The sequence below is a fragment of the Bubalus bubalis genome, chromosome 13, assembly GCF_019923935.1.
Source record: "Bubalus bubalis isolate 160015118507 breed Murrah chromosome 13, NDDB_SH_1, whole genome shotgun sequence".
Taxonomy (NCBI): domain Eukaryota; kingdom Metazoa; phylum Chordata; class Mammalia; order Artiodactyla; family Bovidae; genus Bubalus; species Bubalus bubalis.
Window position 1 is genome coordinate 35,334,691 of NC_059169.1, and position 19,939 is coordinate 35,354,629.

Below are 19,939 nucleotides of genomic sequence, written 5' to 3' on the forward strand. Positions count from 1 at the left end.
AAAAGAATGAATATGTCAGGCATAATGTAAATTATCTATTTTGATTCATATTAATTGAAAACAGCATGGTTAATGTAGGCTTGGTTTAAAGGAACAGTAAGTATTTTGGAAATTTTTCTTACGTATGACCTTGTAGCCTACAAGGCATTTTAAAATTAGACTTTTGTATTAGTTCACATTGTAAACTAACATGTGGCCCCTGGGAGTTTGCAGATATTTTCCCAGATTAGTTCAGTATTTTTTCTTTGTAAGGAAAGCTTCTCTCTCTGTGTAATAGTTAGAATAGCTCTAACGTGCTAGGCTGAAAACCCAAAGATAATTCTCTGAAGAGACCGTACTTGGCTGTTATCAGCTTTGGGTTGGTTAATAGCTGTGGATCACATACCACTACTCTCTCTTATTTTGTCATCTTCCTTTTTTTTCACCCCCTTGCTTTTAAATTAAAAACAAAATAAAGCAAAATGAAATTGAACATGCCATTGGGAATCAGAAGTTGAGATGATTTAATTCTCGTTAAAAATCATTGCACTTTTTGAAAAATTGCTTTGAGATCTGGTAGGTCAGGTACATATTTTAATAATTTCCCATATGTTTATTAATTAAAGATGAGGATTTTCATTATTTCATTTTCCTGAAGAGGATTCTCATGGAGCTATATGTAGATAACTGTACAGAATCACTTTTGTGTAATTGAATGAAGCAGTTTACCTCTGCACGATTGCATTATGAAAGCCTTTTATATATCTTTATATTTTTCAATATACTTAGATTTTACACTATTAGCTGCCCTAGTCATGCTATATGTGTGTGTTTTTTTTCAAATAGAGTTTATAAATATTTGTGCTCAAAGTACAGATCAATTGAATATTTTTGGTCTTGTTTACAAGAGAAATAATACTTTAAAGTGATGCAGCCCCTCAAGTGTCTTAGGAAAAAGTCATTGGTGCTACAAAACCTCTCAATATCATTTTTCAACCTGTTATCCAGACTTTGCTGAGCTTAAATCTATGATTGCTTATAACTTAATCTGATCTAGCAGCATAATTATAAAAGTGGTCTGTGATGAGCCAGGTAAAGAGCCCAGCCAATTAGAAACACCCTGTAATTTAAAGAGAATGATGCAGAATGACATTATACTAATTGGTGTCCAACTTCCCAGAAAGAAAATATTTTCTTCAATTTGTCAGCAGCTCTTTTGATAAGAGGAATGGTTAATATGACTAGACTAAAACAAAAAAAAAATGATACATTGAGCATGGCTCAGTTTTCCCAATTGCAAATGGAAAACTTTTCTAATCCTAAAAAATGGTGTAATCCTCTTCTGCATTCAATTCCCATCTGTCTTTTACTCATCAGGAGGCAGGGTAATTCTTAAATATTTATAGAACATTTGATGAGTTGTAAAGAGATGTATTATTTACATTGTACAAGTTTTGTGTTGAGGTGCAGATTTTCTGCATCTGCAAGACTTCATTCCAGCACCTTAGTGAATGTTCTTGAGATACAGTTTTTAAGTATCAGCAAAGCATTCATAGATGTTTACTTTTGATTCTCAGAATCCTGAACCTGTTTTGGGTGTGATATTACTTCAGAACATGTCTGGCACAAGATTTCCTTTAATAGTGGTTTAGTTGAACTCAATTTCTGTGGATTGTTGAACCTAAAAGCACCAAAGGAATTCCTTCTTGTCTGGAGACTGGATTATTCCAGTTTTTAATACCTGTGCCCATAAGTATCCCATTTCATGAATGTGTGTTGGCATGGGGGGAAAATTCCCTGCTCTTTGAGTGGAGCAAAAGTAATTGGTTAAGCTGTAGCAGCTTTTTTGTTTATTTTTAAAGTGATAAAACTTGAAAATGGTAAAACTTGAACTAGAAAACTACTCTTGTATGCCTAGAATGTTTATAGTATTACGTGTTTATGTGGGGTTGTCAACGTTTTTATTATTTATAGTTGAATTATGTTGTTTTGTTTGTTAATACCCATAATGTTTATTATTTTTATATTTTGAAAATTTTTTAAATAAAATAGTCTTACTAAAAGCAGTTGTTAACTTTTTAAAATTGTCCTGCATTTTGCATCAATTATATTAACATAGAGTAGAAAGGAAAATTTGCAGCTCTCAGGCATTGCACAGTTGAAAATTCTGAAAATATTTATATGAAGAAATGGCTCTATATTGCCTCTTCCTCTCTTCACAGCCATTCTCACTTAAAATTGTTTTAAGTCACCTTTGGTACCAAAGTGTTCTTGACTCCTTTTGTCACACATATACAAAAATCTTCCGTATCCCTTTTCTCCCTAGTTCTTGCCTATTTATTGCTGGAAATGTTCTCTTTATTTCATTTGGGGACTAAAAAGTTTCTCCTTATCATGAGTGATTGTATAATGATACTCTGATATCAGAGAAGGACTACCATAGATTCTGAAGTGAAATTAGAGACATAAAGCATTTCTGTCAACCTCGAAGGCCAATGAAAGTTTTCAGAACGTCCCTCCATAATTTTCAGTTTTCATCTGAATGTTTATTCTCCTGATCTAATTTGATCTGCTTTTCCAGCATTCAACATGTTCATTTCATGCTTTTATTGAGTGAACAGTATTGTGATATTTTTTTTTTTTTAATTGCAGGTATTCCTTCTGTTATCTATAACATGGGTTAAATAAATTTGGTAGTTGCCTATCTTCCACTGTTTCTACAGGAAAATACATTATCATTTCAAAGTGCATAAGTCGATAAAAATCCAATTAGAGATCTGGTTATGAAATAGAAGTCTCTGGCTTGAGATAGAGGACTTTGGTTAATACATGACGACAGTAAAATTATTAAAAATTATATAATATGTGGAATATTTGCAGAATAATCATGTTAGCCTTCACTTAACCTGGGAAATACTTCTGTATAGAGTATGAGTGGATTTGGTCTTTTTTAATCCTGTAAAAAATCACATATGACATACTGTCAAAAAGCTAGACATTCAAAATAAAAAGACAAAGAGGTAGGATGATAGAAAGCCTGTCATTTACAAATGATCCCCAGACATTTTAAAATGGGATTATATAATGCATATTGCTTTGTCTTTCCATGTATGGTAATAGGTTAATATACCATTTTTAAAGCCCCTCCATTTGTAGATGACTCATAGTGTATTGTCTCCTCATTTGGGGCACTTAGGACTTTTCCAGCTTTTATTTTATTGTAAATAATGCCATATCCTTAAACATCTTAGATTATTTCTTCAAGATATTTTCTCAGAACTGCTGCATCAAAGTACATTATTTTTTAAATGATATACTTTAATTTGATCTTTTATAGGCAAATAGGTATGAACACCTATTTTCATAATTTAGCTTTGGAAAAGACCATTCATTCAGTTTTCTTTGTAAATGTGAACTTACTGAACTGGTTCTAAACATAGCAAATTAATGCTTGTTATAGTGGTTAAGCTCTTTTTATTTTCTATAGTATGTTGTGGCAGGATTTTATATTCCCTACCATAGCAGTTTGTTTCCCCCCTTGGAACTACAGATTTGTATACTTTTGTTACAGCATTTTATAAACTTTCAAGAACTTACACAGTCTCATAACTAGTCTTATTGGACAGTAGGGCAGATAACCTTTGTCTTTATTAAATAAGTTAAAATAAATGACAGAATAAGGACTGGAATTTCCATTTCTTAATACCATAGCCACTATAAGAATACTGAAAGAGGTATCAAATAATTTACAGTAAAAACAAACTCCCCTTATTTTTTATCTCAGCTCTGCAGACTGCTTCCAGAAAAATTTGTCTTTCCCATGAAGTTCATGAACATTGGTGATTGAAGTACATAAAGAGAAGTAAACTGTGAAAAAAATTACGTAGAAATGAGAAAATGATGGGTTCCATATATTTCCTTATATAAAAGTCCATTTTTAGAAGAGTCATTTTATTCAGAATAATAAGATTCCTTGCAAAATATTGCTTGAATATTTTCCTGAGCTATCCATGGTCATGTTTTATCTAATATTTTTTCTAATTATAATAGGACAGTTCCAGTATTCAAGGGTTTTACAGTGTTATAGCAGAGTTTTCTTAAATTGATCATTAATTTACTTTTTATATATCCCAAATGTATATTATTGAAGTACTATGCAAGAACTTGTATTCAGTGCTGTGAGAATCATTCTGATAATCTGAAATATAATATGCCCTGTATTTGTGTTGAAGATTTTGAATTTAGGTCATGGAGTTAATGAAAAGACCAATTTTATGTTTCTGACTTCAAAGAGGGTACAGTACAAATTACAAAAAAGTAAACCTTAAGAGTCTCACATCTTGACCTTTTTTTTTTTCCTAATGTTAAAATGCTATTTGTCCTTAATACCTCATTTAAATCAGAATTTTCAGGGACATTACCAATCTATTTTTTTTTAAGTAACATCTGTGACTTAAAACTGAATAGATACCCTTTATTTTATTTTATTTTTTTAATTAAAGTCTGTGTTAGAGAAATACTTAGAAATTATAACTGAAAGTTTGGAGTTAGAAGCAAATTTGTACTAAGTTTAATGCAGTATTTTGCTTGTTTAGGGTTTTGGTTTTTGGTGATAAATAACTAGTAGATGTGCCAGCTTTACATTTTTTTTCTTATCAAGTTAATATTCAGAATTAACAAATTAATGATTAAAAAGGAGATCTCTGGCATTTAACAATTGTCATGTCTGCCTAAGGTAAGAATTTAAGTAAAAACCAAATAGGTATCTTGACAAAAACACTGAATACTGAACCAGTTACTAGTCATGACAGTCCTCATGCATGTCATATTTAGAATAGTATGAAAACTGCATATATTAAAAACAATTGTAACCAACAATTCAGTCAACCTAAAAGAAGTAGGTCTTTTAACTTTTGTTTTGTCAAGGTCTCCAGTGGAAAGGACTTCCCTGGTGGCTCAGACGGTGAAGAGTTTGCAATGCAGGAGACCTGGATTTGATCCCTGGGTTGGGAAGATCCCCTGGAGAAGGAAATAGCAACCCACTTGAGTATTCTTGCCTGGGAAATCCCATGGACAGAGGAGCCTGATGGGCTATGGTCCATGAGGTCGAAAAGAGTCAGGCATGACTTAGCGATTAAACAACAAGCAGTGAAAAAAGGAGAGAATTCCCAGAGTGGGAGTGCTCACAAAAGAACAGATCCATCTAAGGTGCCAAGGATGGGAAGAGAAGGATAGGCTATAGATTTAGTCCTGCATTTGTGGAAGTTCTGACCTGGAAGCAAGTAGTACATTTTCATTTTTCTCAACTGATAAGCTTTATATAGCACCAAAAGACAAGGAAATTCCATGGAAAAGCATGTCTCCAGGGCACATCTATTCAGGGTCCTACTTCCGTTTCTCATGGGAGAGCAAGATGGGGATTATGATAGCAATTTGATCTAGTTCTTAGGTCCCTCCTCACAAAGAACTCTAATCTGACAAGAGAGCATAAGCCATACCATTTATGCCTAATGTCCGGATTTGATGTCCCAGATTTTTTTTTTTCTATTTTTACTGTGCTGTGTATGTAACCTACCTGTAGTACTTCCCCAGTTGGACCTGGAAATGTTCCAAATGTGAACAATTACGTATGTTCCAAATGTGAACAAGTATGGTGTACTGCATACAGTAGACAGAAAAATCAGTTGTATTTCTAAATACTACCTTGGAATACAAGGAGGCTGAAATTAAAAATACAGTGCCAAGTCTAGTAAATGAAAAAGTCACATACTTAGGTGTAAATCTAACAAAGTGTGTGCAGGACTTGTATGCTGAAAACTACAAAATGCTGATAAAAAGTATCAAAGGAGACCTAAGGAAATGGAGAGACAGTCCTATGTCAGAAAGCCCCAAAATAAATGTGTCAGTTCTCCCAGAACTGGTAAACAAATTTAACACTGATAACACAGGTTTAACATAATTTTGTGTGTGTGTGGACACAAGATCGTACTAAAATTTATATGGAAAGGCAAGAGAACTAGAATAAAACAAATTTTTAAGAGACTAATCAAGTGGAAGAAATCCAATTTTAAGAGTAATTTTATAGCTAAAGTTATCGAGACTGTTCTTTTTTAAAACTTTTTATTTTGTATTGGGATATAGCTGATAACTATGTTGTGATAGTTTGAGGTGAATGGCAAAGGGATTCAGCCAAACATACACGTGTATCAATTCTCCCCCAAAGCTCCTCCTGGACAACCATAAGCTTGATCTCGAAGTCTCTGAGTCTGTTTCTGTTTTGTACGTAAATTCACTTGTATTATTTCTTTTTAGGTTCCACATAGAAGGGATGTCGTACAATATTTCTTCTCTAAACTGGGTTCTTTATGGGAGAGATAGACACAGATCACTGGAATAGCATAGAGGTCACAGACGCACATGAGTATGTCCAGCTGATTTTTAACAAAGTGCCAAAGCAATTGAAGAAATACAGCCTTTTCAACAAATGGTCCTAGGACAATTGAACATCCGTTGGGAAAACCAAAATGAACCCTGAGTTAAATCTTACACCTTACTCAACTCAAAATGGAACGTTGACTTAAATATGTGACTATAATAGGAAAAAAAATCCAGGAAATCTTTGGAACCTAAAGCTAGGCAAGAAAAGTTCTTAAGACGATACCAAAAGCTTAATCCATAAAAACTTGATAGATTGGACATCATCAAAATTTAAAACTTTTGCTCTGTGAAAGAACCTGTTAAAAGGACAAAAAGATAAGCTACAAAGTAGAAGACGACTTGCAAACCATGTTTCTAGTATATGTCAGAATTGGTATCTAGATTATATCAATAACAAAGCTCAAGAATGAAAAACAATCTAAGTAGAACATAGGCGAAAGACGGACCTGTTTCCTCAGAAATGACGTTCAAATGGCAAATAAGCTCATGAGAAGATATTTAACATCTTTGGCCATTAGGGAAGTGGAAATTAAAATCACAGTGTGACATCACTACATACCTATCAGAACGGCCAAAGTAAAAACCGACGTCAAGGATGCAGAGAAACTAGATCACATCGCTGGTGGGAGTTGAATAGCTACTCTGGATAACAGTGTGGTTTCTTAAAAAGCTAAACATACAACTGTCACACAAACCAGCAGTTGTACTCTTGAACATTCAACTTACCTTCACACAAATACTTGTACAGAAATACCAGAGAAGCTTTATTCATAACAGTAAAAAAAGGAAATAATCCATATTATTCAGTGGGTGAATGGTTACTGATACATCCATTTCAGGAAAATACTACTCAACAGTAAAAATAAAAGACAAACTATCGATTCATGCCACTTCTGGATGAATCTCCAGAGACTACGCTGAATGAAATTAGCTAGCTCCAAAAGGCTATTGAATGATTCTATTTACATAACATTCTTGAAATGACAAAGTTTGAGGTGGGGAAGACCAGTAGTTGCCAGTGATTTTGGAGGTGGGAGGGAAGTGGTTGTGAAAGGACAACATTAGGGATCCTTACGATGATGGAGATGTTCTCTATCTTGTCTGTCAATATGAGTGTACTGGTGGTGATAACCAGTACGGTTTTTGAAAGATTTACCATTGGATTAGGGGGAATTTGGTAAAGGGTAATGGGATCTTTCACCATTAATTCTTACAACTGTATGTGAATTTTAATTTTCACAAAGGCAGAGTAGCATCTAGTCCCAGTTTAGAGTGCAATCTAAGAAAATGTCTTGGATGTGTGCTCTCCCTAAAGAATGAGGTCTTGAGAGCAAGTATCTGAGGTATGTAAAAGGAATAAATGGAGTTTGCGCACTTGAAAACTTTTGAAATTAGTGCAGACTTATTTCTCCCACTGGTTAAACCACAACCAGTGCCAGTAGATGAAGTAGTCCTGTGTACATGTTGACTCTTAACTCTTCCCATCAGCATTGCTGCCTGAAAGGACTTCAGAATGAGACATGGCACCACCTATGAGAAGCTGGGAGACGAGAAAAAAAGCCGACTCTTAATGTACTCTTCCTGACCTTTAATAGTTCAGGAGGGTTGAAATCATTCAAAGGGGGAAGGAAACAGAACAAAAGCAAAGTTATAAATGAAATGCTGCGAAGGAACAGAGCTTTGTAAAAGTATCAAGTGAATGGATCTAACTTAGGAAAGGCTTCCCATAAAAAGTGATCTTTCATTTGAGATCTGAGAGCTGAGCAGGAGTTACTCTGGGGGAGCATAGTCTTGGAGGGAGTGAACAGTGTTGTACAAACTTATTATCGAGGGACCAAATGTGCATTTGAAGAATGAGAGAAACCCAGTGTGGCTACAACACAGACACAATGTTGAGAATGATTTACTACAGAAATCTTAATCTGTGGGTGACCAGGAAATTCCTAGGGATCAAGTATATAGAGTGAGGAACTCGACATTTAATCCAGATAATGTGGGTAGATTCTGCAAAGGAAAATTAGAAGGGGCAATGACAGAAGTAGAAAGAAAACCAGGAATGGGATTTATAGAGGCCAAACTATAAAAAATAAAATCCCACTTTATTTTAGGAATAAGGAAATGATTAACAGTTTCAAATGTTGCAAGATGAAATGTGAAAACGTCCACTCGATCTTAGGATACAGATGTCATTGATAACCCTGGAATATGTTTTGTCTATTTGTTTTGCTTTTCTGCTTTTTAATGATGAATAGACAGAAGAGAATGGGAACTCACTGATTTTTAATGATGGATAGAGAGATAGAAGGGAATGGCAACCCATGCAAGGGATCTTCTTGCATGGAGATCCCATGGACAGAAGAGCATGGTGGGCTACAGTGCAATGGGGTCGCAAGAGCTAGACACAACTGAGCAATTAACACACACACACAAAATGGGCTATGCTGAGAGAAATGAGGGTAAGGCTCTGGAGACACAGTATAAACAGGTTTTTTGAGAAGATTTTTAAGGGTAGAAGAGAAATGTTAGAAGTCTGCAAGGCAGACGGGATAAAGGGAGGCCAGAGACTTAATCACATTTGAATCTCTGCAGAAAGGAGTCCCAGTGAAAAGGTGATAATGCTAGTTTATCGGGCCCCAAAGATGGGAGGAGAAAAGATCAAAGTGCAATTAGAAGGACCATCCTTAGGTTGTAAGAGACAAACCCTCACTGTAACTAGAGGAAAGAAGAGAAAGAAAAATTCATTGTGATTTTAGCTTTGGTAATGGAATTAAGAGGTCCCATCAAATGACTTCACTCTTCTTTTCAAGTAGGAATACCATTCGCTACATAGCCCCCACCTGTGAAACTGCTAACTAGCATCCCCCCTTTACCATCTTTCCCAATTAAACTCAGAATTTCCCAAACAGCTCATCTTACAGTCTTCCTTCCTAGATTCAGTCTGGACTCTTCACCACAGCTGCTACCACTATGTGGTGATGGTGGTTTTGTCGCTTTAGTCATGTTGGACTCTTTGCCACCCCGTGGACTGTAGCTTGCTAGGCTCCTTTGTCCATGGGATTCTCCAGGCAAGAACACTCGAAGTGGGTTGCCATTTCCTTCTCCAGGGGATCCTCCCAACCCAGGAATTGAACCCAGTCGCCTGCATTGCAGGCAGATTCTTTACCAACTCAGCTATGAGGGAAGCCCCACTATGTGGCCTCTGTTGAAACGCTGCATTACTGGTAACCTGCACAGTGACCCTCTCCCCTTCCCAGGATGCCAAAGCTGCCCTGTGGCATGAGAAAGTCAGTGACCCGTCTCCAACTCGACCAGCTTTGTTCCTGTGATCCAGTGCACAGCATCTGCTCAGAGCTTGCTTGCTTGTTTTTAACACATCTTCTATTTCCTGCCATACACCTCTCCAGACCATGGGTAAACAAACATCTTGCCATCCCATAATCCATTTTTAGCTCTTCTCTTTTTCTTGATATTTAAGGGAAAAATAGTTTCCATAAATATCAAGTAATGGAAATAAGTTCTCAGAGGAGTGGCAAAAAGAAGTAATTATTAATAGACTGTGACGTACTCCTTTTCCTATTTGGAACCAGTCTGTTCCATGTCCAGTTCTAACTGTTGCTTTCTGACCTGCATACAGGTTTCTCAAGAGGCAGGTCAGGTGGTCTGGTATTCCCATCTCTTTCAGAATTGTCCACAGTTTATTATGATACACACAGTCAAAGGCTTTGGCATAGTCAACAAAGCAGAAATAGATGTTGTTCTGGAACTCTTCTGCTTTCTCCACGGAACAACAGACTGGTTCCAAATTGGTAAAGGAGTACGTCAAGGCTGTATATTGTCACCCTGCTTATTTAACTTATATTCAGAGTACATCATGAGAAACGCTGGGCTGGAAGAAGCACAAGCTGGAATCAAGATTGCTGGGAGAAATATCAATAACCTCAGATAAGCAGATGACACTACCTTTATGGCAGAAAGTGAAGAGGAACTAAAAAGCCTCTTGTTGAAAGTGAAAGAGGAGAGTGGAAAAGTTGGCTTAAAGCTCAACATTCAGAAAACGAAGATCATGGCATCCGGTCCCATCACTTCATGGCAAATAGATGGGGAAACAGTGTCAGACTTTACTTTTTTGGGCTCCAAAATCCTTTGGATGGTGATTGTAGCCATGAAATGAAAAGACGCTTACTCCTTGGAAGGAAAGTTATGACCAACCTAGATAGCATATGCAAAAGCAGAAACATTACTTTGCCAAAAAAGGTCCATCTAGTCAAGGCTATGGTTTTTCCAGTGGTCATGTATGGATGTGAGAGTTGGACTGTGAAGAAGGCTGAGCGCTGAAGAATTGATGCTTTTGAACTGTGGTGAAGAAGACTCTTGAGAGTCCCTTGGACTGCAAGGAGATCCAACCAGTCCATTCTAAAGGAGATCAGTCCTGGGTGTTCTTTGGAAGGACTGATGTTGAAGCTGAAACTCCAATACTTTGGCCGCCTCATGTGAAGAGTTGACTCATTGGAAAAGACTCTGATGCTGGGAGGGATTGGGGGCAGGAGGAGAAGGGGACGACAGAGGATAAGATGGCTGGATGGCATCACCGACTCGATTGACATGAGTTTGGATGAACTCCGGGAGTTGGTGATGGACAGGAAGGCCTGGTGTGCTGCGGTTCATGGGGTCACAAAGAGTCAGACACGACTGAGCAACTGAACTGAAAGGGCTTTATGGAAAATAGAAGCTAGGATAGAAGGAGTCTGAAAAGAAACAAGGTTTGGAGCATGGTAAAAGCTTTGAACTTCACCCTGTGGTGTTGGAGGGGAGGGCACTGAAAGGTTTTAAAGTTTGTAAGAAAGAAGGTGATGGAATGAAAGACAGAAGTGGGGGTCAGTCAGTTAGTCAGTTCAGTCGCTCAGTCGTGTCCGACTCTTTGCGACCCCATGAAGCACAGCGCGCCAGGCCTCCCTGTCCATCACCAACTCCTGGAGTTCACTCAGACTCACGTCCATCTAGTCAGTGATGCCAAGCAGCCATCTCATCCTCTGTCGTCCCCTTCTCCTCCTACCCCCAATCCCTCCCAGCATCAGAGTCTTTTTCAATGAGTCAGCTCTTCGCAAGAGGTGGTCAAAGTAGTGGAGTTTCAGCTTCAGCATCAGTCCTTCCAAAGAACACCCAGGACTGATCTCCTTTAGGATGGACTGGTTGGATCTCCCTGCAGTCCAAAGGATTCTCAAGAGTCTTCTCCAACACCACAGTTCAAAAGCATCAATTCTTCGGCACTCAGCCTTCTTCACAGTCCAACTCTCACATCCATACATGACCACTGGAAAAACCATAGCCTTGACTAGATGGACCTTTGTTGGCAAAGTAATGTCTCTGCTTTTGAATATGCTATCTAGGTTGGTCATAACTTTCCTTCCAAGGAGTAAGAGTCTTTTCATTTCATGGCTGCAGTCACCATCTGTAGTGATTTTGGAGCCCCCCAAAATAAAGTCAGCCACTGTTTCCACTGTTCCCCCATCTATTTGCCATGAAGTGATGGGACCAGATGCCATGATCTTCGTTTTCTGAATGTTGAGCTTTAAGCCAACTTTTTCACTCTCCTCTTTCACTTTCATCAAGAGGCTTTTTAGTTCCTCTTCACTTTCTGCCATAAGGGTGGTGTCATCTGCTTATCTGAGGTTATTGATATTTCTCCCTGCAAGTAGAGTGTTAAATGATTATATTTACAGTTTTAAAAGATGACTTTTGCAAGGGTAAGGAGAGTGAAGGGCGGACATTGAGCATAATAAGGGCAGAGAAAACCCAGGTTTCTGGGGTGAGCAGTAAAGTTGGATGGTTGTGAGAAGGGGCTTGTGGGATTGGGAGCAGGTTTGTAGAACAGGAAAAGAAGTTGAACTCATTTCTGAATGTTGAGCTTCAGGGCCTGTGGCATATTGAAATGGAAGTGAACTGTGGGCAGATGTCTTAGGAGAGAAGTCTGGGATGCAGAGACAGGTCTAGGAACCATCTACATGAAGGAGATTCTCCAGAGAGGACATGTAGCATGCAGAGGGAAGAGTAAGGATGGTGAACTCCACTATTTGCAAGGACTGGAGGAGGAGGTGACCTTGAAGTAGATGAAAGTTTGCTAGAAGAAAAGACCAAACTGAAGTGATGTCACAAAACCCAAAGGAAGAGAGAGCTTCACAAATGAGAGTCTGATCAAATAAGAAGTCAAGTAAGGTCAAGCTGTATTTGACAATTCATAAATCTATACATAGTTTAATGGAAAGAAAAGACATACTGCTATGGAATGAAGAGTAACTGAGATGTTAGGTGGAGACTAACATCTGAACCTGGTCTCCTGCATTGCAGGCAGGTTCTTTACCAACTGAGCTATGAGGGAAGCCCCTCCACTAGGTGGCCTCTGAATGGAGGAAAGGGGAAGGCAAAATTCAGTGTTGTAGCTTGCTGGGTAAAGGAAAGGTGGTGGTGGTTTTTTCTTTTAAGAATAGTAGACACATGAGCATATTTTATATACTGAAGGAAAAGAGTCAACGGGAAGGAGGAGATTAAGAATGTAAGGGAGTTTGTAATTGATAAGACATTTCAGGGTCCATCATAAGAAGGGATGACAGAGGAGCTGTGAGAGCAGTGAGTATTCTAGTGTATGCTGGAGTGTGGTTGTCAAGCCAAATGGAACGTGGCAGACAGAAATGTAAGAAATTAACCAAATTCTGTATTTTAAATCCATTTTGATAGTGCTTTTGGTCATGACTGAGGCAGGTGTCAAGTGCTGGTCGATGCTGATTGTCATTCACAATTAATCCCCACAATCTTAACACAACCGGAGTCTTAAATAATTGTCCATTACAAAATGTAAGTACCTTGCTCATAGTAAGCATCCAAAATATTTGTAAAATAAATGGATTAAGCTGCTCTGGGTTTTTCTGGGAAAAGAGAGAAGGGAAATTTTGAATAATAAAGGTGGAAAAAGGGATATTGGTGAGAAGAAGAATCCCAGCGAAGAAAGATGAAATAACAAAACCTGACACCAGCCTTAAAAACACACCCTATGTAAGAAAAACATGTGTTTGTCTATGCTTGATAGGAATAAAAGACACAAAATTTGTTTTTCGTTTTTTCTGTCTCTGAACTATGTGTCTCTTTCAAGCTGTGTCTTGATACCTGGAGTAATGCAAATCTTTACAGGGCAAGAGCTGGTACTTTTGGTCCCTGCTACTGCTTCTGAGAAACCAGTAGCATAAGATAAGCAGAGAGCGCACCTGGCTTTAGTATTCCTATGTGACATCAAGCAAATGATTCAGAGTATAGGTCTCGGTCTCATATGTAAAGCAAGGCTGAAAAAACATCTTTCTCACTGAACAATTGAGAAAATGTGATGAAGCCGTGTAAGTCAAGGATTTATTTGGGACATGGTAATGACTCAATGGATTAATAATTATTTATCAAGTCCCGGGGGATAGAAAACAGCACGTCTGAGCTCCATGTCTTGGGGAAAAGAAGGCTCAGAGAGTTGTAATGAAAATGGATGTGGGATAGTTCCACCAGCCACCCCCAGTGTCTCATCTGGGAAGATGAGTTGGATTTACCCTCTGATCTGGTCTAGTGTAGATGTGGGGAATCCTGTGGAAAGTCTCAGTATTTCCCCTTCTTTACTCCAGCTGCTACTAAATACTCTGGAGCCCTAATTTAAAGTGCCATGGAACCTGTGGAACTCTGAGAGCTGTGCTTTTTGTATCGCAAAGAACTTGAGCTGCTTCCAGCACTCCCTATGAGCTCTGCATCTTGTGGGGAAACTGGCTTAAGAAGTATATATGTTCAGGAATTCCAAAATTGTTCAAGGTTGAGAGATGCCGCACTATATAGTGTATTAGCTTTATCTTTGTTTCTTCTCCATTCTGCTTTGTATTCTATACCAGGGATCCCAAACCTCCTGATTAGCTGAGGTGGAGCCGAGATAGTAATAATAGAAATAAAGTGCATAGTAAATGTAATGGGCTTGAATTATCCTGAAGCCATCCTCCCCACTCTGGTCTGTGGAAAAAATGTCCATGAAAGCATTGAATGGTGCCAATAAAGTTTGGGGACCGCTATTCTATACTAACGGAGAAGGCAATGGCACCCCACTCCAGTACTCTTGCCTGAAAAATCCCATGGACGGAGGAGTCTGGTGGGCTGCAGTCCATGGGGTCGCGAAGAGTCGGACAGGACTGCGTGACTTCATTTTCACTTTTCACTTTAATGCATTGGAGAAGGAAATGGCAACCCACTCCAGTGTTCTTGCCTGGAGAATCCCAGGGACGGGGGAGCCTGGTGGGCTGCCATCTATGGGGTAGCACAGAGTCGGACACGACTGAAGTGACTTAGCATAGCATTCTATAGAGTCTATAGTGTAATTTCGGAGAGTGGATTCTAATTGGCTAAGTGCATACTGTTGTCCTATATTAATCAGCTATTACCAAAGAGAGATAGAGCAGGGGAGAGAGAGAGATGGGGGTGGTGGTGTAATGAAATATCCCAAACTCATCCTTTATTTTCCTGCATGTCCACAGGTTGATGGTGGATCAGCTACAACTGGGGTCAACTGGGAAGCTTTGCTCCAGGTTATGCTTTGGCTTCAGCTCTGTTCCACTGGGGCCTTAGCTGAAGGAGGAGGAGCTTCTTGGGAATTCTCTTCTCATGGCAGATAACCAAACAAGTCGTGTGTCTTGAGACCTCATACTGGCAAGTTTCCATGTCCACCTGTATTTCTTCAGCTCAAACAAGTCATATTGCCCAGCCACCAACATGGCAGAAAATATCTGCTGCTTACTCTAATAAAGCAATGTCCCAAAGGAAAGGGCATGGATGTGTGGGATTATAGAACAGGAAGTTGTGAGAAATTGCTAACATTGAATCAACTTCTGTACCAGACAACTATAATCTATGTATGCATCTCATCCTCGGCTATTCTTACACAAAAACCTGCTGAGCAGAGCAGCTCTCAGTGAAAAATGAGTCAGTGGGCACAAATCATCACGACTCACACATCTAGTATGTGAATGCCAGAAGAGGTGTAAATAGCATGATGAAATAAAGAATATAGAGAATGGACAGAACTCCATTGTTCAGAATATTTTACTATGAATTCGTTTCAAGTATATCTGGAGGTACATTGGATGAGTTATGTAAGATTCAAAAGGAAGGAAGTTATGAACTCCGAAATTTTTGAGTCTTAACACAAATAACTATAGGCAGCCCTTGCTTTAGACCATTACAATGTGCACACATTTCAGTGACAGCACTTTACTTAAATAACACCAGTCCTCAAATACCATGATTCAAGTCAGTTACCACAGTATATTTGGAGAAGGAGATGGCAACCCACTCCAGTAATTCTTGCCTGGAGAATTCCTTGGACAGAGGAGCCTTGCAGATTACAGTCTATGGGGTTGCAAAGAGTCAGACATGACTCAGCGACTAACACATACCACAGTATATTAACTGTGATTAACTGTATCAAGTACAAATATCACCACTAGCTCTTCCCTCCACACATTGTCATGTAAGAGATGTGTATCATGATCAGTGAATAATCACGTTGTCTCCTTCAAAGTCTGGCAGTGACTGTTCACTGCTCATCTTTTATTCAGTTCATGCGCATATAGCAAAGCATGTAGTTGTGTTACTGTAGTGGTGGTCCCAGAGGGGACCCAAGGCATCTGGCACCGGCCTGCACGCTCCATCCAGACAGACGCCAGCTGTAACGGTCCTGCTCAGCCATTGGCTGAGCACCCCGGTAGGCCCCTCCCCCCAAGCAAGTAAGCAGCTGTCAACCAGTGACCGTTAACAGCCCAGCTCTGCCACTGGTTGGTTCCATTAAAAGTCCCTCCCTTTCTCTCTATTGTATACAAAAAGACCCTGAATTCTGACTAAGGGAAGATTTTTTGAGAGGCTAGTCTGTTATCTTCTCAATTTGCTGCTGCTGCTAAGTCACTTCAGTCGTGTCTGACTCTGTGCAACCCCATAGACAGCAGCCCACCAGGCTCCCCCGTCCCTGGGATTCTCCAAGCAAGAACACTGGAGTGGGTTGCCATTTCCTTCTCCAGTGCGTGAAAGTGAAGTCGCTCAGTCGTGTCCGACTCTTAGCGACCCCATGGACTGCAGCCTACCAGGCTCCTCCCTCCATGGGATTTTTCAGGCAAGAGTACTGGAGTGGGGTGCCATTGCCTTCTCCGTCTCAATTTGCTAGCCTTCCCATTAAAGTCATTATTCCTTGCTCCAACAACCCCTCTCCCGATTTATTGGCCTGTCCTGCATGTCCTGTGGCAAACAGGAGCTTGGGCTCGGTAACATTACCTTTTTATCTCCCAGTGATAGACTCATGTAACAGTTTACGAAAATGGATAATGAAGTGTAGTTACCAGTTTTACCAGTCTACCAGTTTTGAAGTGGTAGAGAGGGCGTTGCTCTCTGAAGAGCAAAGAAAAGAAGGGAACAGTTAACTGTCTTGGAAGAGAGACTGACTGCTTGGACTGATCTGAGGGGATCACGCACAGCTGATTCTGAAACTGATAAAAGATGCTAGAAGGATACACATGAGAACTGGAAGTGAGAGCTTCTTTTTAAAATATTCGTTTATTTTTAATTGGCCGATAATTGCTTTACAATATTGGTTTGCTTTCTGCCATACATCGACATGAATCAACCATAGGTATACATCTGTCCCCTCCTTCTTGAACCTCCCTCCCACCCTTACCCTTTCCCACCCCTCTAGGTTGTTACAGAGCCCCGATTTGAGTTCCCTGAGTCAAACAGCAAATTTCCATTGGCTATCTGTTTTACACATGGTAGTGTAGGTGCTGTCATACTGCGAGAGCTTCTTTTTCTCCTTTCCTTCTCGGTGGCCTCCCAACAGCGTCTCCCACTGGCAGTTAGTCTGGGATATGTAGTTCGCAGACACCCAGTGTTACAAAGCCAAATATAGAGGGTTCTGCATGGGTCTGAGAGGCAGTAGGTAAGTAGCAGCAACAGCTGCCATCAGGGACTGTTGGAAAAATAAGATTGCTAATGCTTTGGCTTGATATCCTAGGTCTTTGAAGAGGCATGTCCACAGGGCCACTGTCATAAATTTTCTGTACTTGTAAGTCATGCATTGAAATAAATGGACACATGTTGCCCAAATATCTGCCAGAGGTCAGTTACAGCTACTTTTTATTGGCCCACAAAAATCAGATAGTTTTCACCGAGGCTGTCATTGTTATTTGGTAATAGTTTATATCATTTCTTATCCTCAGATGGCTAACCTTTGTGTGATTCCACATCCAGGAACTTTGTTCGCCTTCTTTTATCTATTCTCAGGCTAAGGGGTTGCTTTTTCTTTACTCCCTTTCTCATTTCCCTCTCTATTTCTAGTAATGAGGTATCCTGGGTGTTGATTCTTTGAGAGGATTTTTCAGTATGCTACTCAAAGGAAAAGAGGCTAAGGAATCTGAGATTTTAATTTATTTCAACTTTCTTTGTTTCTTTCTTATACCTCTCTCAACCCACTGGGAAGAAACAAACCTACCCCTTTGGAAAATGTTGGGTTTTATGCTCTGGAAAAGAAAACAGAGTCTTGAACATACTTAATATATTTCTTGTTTTCTTTTACATACATTCGTTTACAAGGAAGTATTTGTGTGTAATAAAGATAGATAATCACAGCATTTGAGCATCTTAAAAATACTGTTAAGAAAGTTCTAGAATCCTACTTGATGTCCCCATGTACTGGTGCCATGACACCAGAATGGAAGAGGATAATGAAAATGCTAATGAATGAACTATAAATGACAAGTCTTGCTTATATTATAATTTCCATAGCTATTTTTTTCAAATACATCTTTGATATGCTAAGAAGATATAAGAAGGCTACCAGAGGGGTTACTTCTGTCTCTACTCTGCTTCCTCTAGTGCCTGGATCTTGTTCTTGGCCATGTGAGCAGGAGCCCACCACCCCAGCTAGATGTTTTATCAATGGTGCTGTATAGAAGGAGAAGTTTTGAGACTACTGTAAAAATAAGACTGAAAACTGGAAGCAGGAGGCTTAAGTCCAAACCCTGACTCCAGGGAACTCCTGACTCCAGGGAACTCCTGACTCCAGGGACCATTAATTGACAGGAGCTCATCAAACGCCTCCATACCTACACTGAAATCAAGCACCACACAAGGGCCAACAAGTTCCAGAACAAGACATACCATGCAAATTCTCCAGCAACACAGGAACACAGCCCTGAGCTCCAATATACAGGCTGCCCAAAGTTACTACAAAACCATAGACATCTCATAACTCATTACTGGACACTTCATTGCACTCCAGAGAGAAGAAATCCAGCTCCACCTACCAGAACACCGACACAAGCTTCCCTAACCAAGAAACCTTGACAAGCCACTTGTACAAATCCACACACAGTGAGGAAACTCCACAATAAAGAGAACTCCACAAACTTCCAGAATACAGAAAGGACACCCCAAATGCAGCAATATAAACAAGATGAAGAGACAGAGGAATACCCAGCAGGTAAAGGAACAGGATAAATGCCCACCAAACCAAACAAAAGAGGAAGAGATAGGGAATCTACCTGATAAAGAATTCCGAATAATGATAGTGAAATTGATCCAAAATCTTGAAATCAAAATGCAATCACAGATAAATAACCTGGAGACAAGGATTGAGAAAATGCAAGAAAGGTTTAACAAGAACCTAGAAGAAATAAAAAAGATTCAATATATAATGAATAATGCAATAAATGAGATCAAAAACACTCTGGAGGCAACAAATAGTAGAATAACAGAGGTAGAAGATAGGATTAGTGAATTAGAAGATAGAATGGTAGAAATAAATGAATCAGAGAGGAAAAAAGAGAAACGAATTAAAAGAAATGAGGACAATCTCAGAGACCTCCAGGACAATATTAAACACTACAACATTCGAATCATAGGAGTCCCAGAAGAAGAAGACAAAAAGAAAGACCATGAGAAAATACTTGAGGAGATAATAGTTGAAAACTTCCCTAAAATGGGGAAGGAAATAATCACTGAAGTCCAAGAAACCCAGAGAGTCTCAAACAGGATAAACCCAAGGCAAAACACCCCAAGACACATATTAATCAAATTAACAAAGATCAAACACAAAGAACAAATATTAAAAGCAGCAAGGGAAAAACAACAAATATCACACAAGGGAATTCCCATAAGGATAACAGCTGATCTTTCAATATAAACTCTTCAAGCCAGGAGGGAATGGCAAGACATACTTAAAGTGATGAAAGAAAAGAACCTACAGCCCAGATTACTGTACCCAGCAAGGCTCTCATTCAAATATGAAGGAGAAATCAAAAGCTTTACAGACAAGCAAAAGCTGAGAGAATTCAGCACCACCAAACCAGCTCTCCAACAAATACTAAAGGATATTCTCTAGACAGGAAGCACAAAAAGGGTGTATAAACTCAAACCCAAAACAATAAAGTAAATGGCAACAGGATCATACTTATCAATAATTACCTTAAAT